This window comes from Coenobita brevimanus, chromosome 18, assembly GCF_032717465.1.
Source record: "Coenobita brevimanus isolate Jiangsu-jjx chromosome 18, ASM3271746v2, whole genome shotgun sequence".
Taxonomy (NCBI): domain Eukaryota; kingdom Metazoa; phylum Arthropoda; class Malacostraca; order Decapoda; family Coenobitidae; genus Coenobita; species Coenobita brevimanus.
Genome location: NC_136971.1, coordinates 21,091,364 through 21,092,835, shown reverse-complemented (window position 1 = coordinate 21,092,835; position 1,472 = coordinate 21,091,364). Strand labels below are relative to the sequence as shown.

Here is a 1,472-nt window from a genome sequence, read left to right as displayed (position 1 = left end):
CTTATATGTAACAGCATTATTATTATGATGAGAGATAATGACAGTCGCAGAAAAAACTACCAACTTAAGCTAAGCAGAAACTAAATTAATAAAGAAGTAAAATTAAAATCTAGACGTGTCTTTAGCTAACTGAATTGCAGTGTTCCTAACGTGATATTAAAAATGAGCACAGATAAGAATATATATATATATATATATATATATATATATATATATATATATATATATATATATAAAGTAAACCTAGCAGTCTGAAAAACACAAATATATGTACGGTATTTATTTCGCTTAGTTATGAAAAATATGTTTGCATCCACAGGCTCATCACTTGGAGCAAATGGCAATGACTGTCAGTGCTTCCAACCATCCATATGACACAAAGCAGAACGCACCAAAACTTTAGCCTTTCGACAGAAGTTTTCATCAAATTTCAGGACACGACTTTTGTCTTTGATTTTACTCGCACTGCTGAAAGTACTGCAATATTCATCCCTCTGGGATAGGGCCAAAGTCTTTATTGGTTCTTTGCCTTCTTCTACCTCTGAAATTCACTAAATGATGTTTGACTGTAGAGTACTCGGTCACTCCGCTAGGTCCACTGTCACACTGCCTGCCAGGCTGCCACGAGACTTCAGTCACTGAAGTTCAGTGTTCATGGAGGTCCCATCACAGGAGGGTGCACGTGCATTGTTCCCAGTCCTGTCAGTCTGGTTTTTAAAATGTTTTTGATGGAGCTCCCTAGTTTTCCCAGTGCCTTCCTGAAATGCCTGTGAAGAGCATGTCACGTGAGGAAAAGGTCAGAATCCTCGCTTTACGAGAAGAAAAGTCCCCGTTAAAGATTCTGCCAGACTGTAAATTCAACACTGCAGACTGAAGGCTCCAATATGTGGCCTGCCAGCTGTTCAATTCCTGCCATTGAATTCCTGCTTTGGGTGCAGGAGGTCCCGGGTTCAAATCCCGGACGGGCCCTGTCTCCTTGTAACGGACATGCCACGTTGAGTACACCGCTTCCCGTCCGATCAGCGAAGTTAAGCAACGTTGGGTCTGGTTAGTACTTGGATGGGTGACCGCCTGGGAACACCAGATGCTGTTGGCATAACGTTCTCCCTACGTGTCGAGTGGGGTTGGTGGAGGATTAGTGCCCCTCCCTGTAAAACAATTAACTCTGAGCCCTTGGCCACCCCGTTTGGGATACATGGCGTCTGGCAATGAATGAATGAATTCTTGTGCTGGTTGACCACACAAAACTTCTAAGGTCACAAGCACTTATCTGGGGCGAGAAATACTCAAGACCCCTAGCGTGACAGTAGCAGAGTTACTATGAAACAACTCTGATATCCTGGGAATGTACTGTACCACACCACATCATTCAATATCATCTCCAAAAGGAGATGAACTGGCCTGCTGCCATGATGCCAGAAAATAAAATGCTAAAGCACACCTTGAATATGCCTTCATATATCGCCCATGGA

General features: G+C 42.7%; 1 non-coding gene across 1 annotated transcript; it reads left to right on the top strand.

The window, feature by feature from the left end:
• Positions 1-977: 977 nt before the first annotated feature.
• LOC145391559 (5S ribosomal RNA) lies at positions 978-1,096 on the top strand. The gene has a single exon (XR_013895877.1). It is a non-coding gene; the product is annotated as a 5S ribosomal RNA (ribosomal RNA).
• Positions 1,097-1,472: the final 376 nt, after the last annotated feature.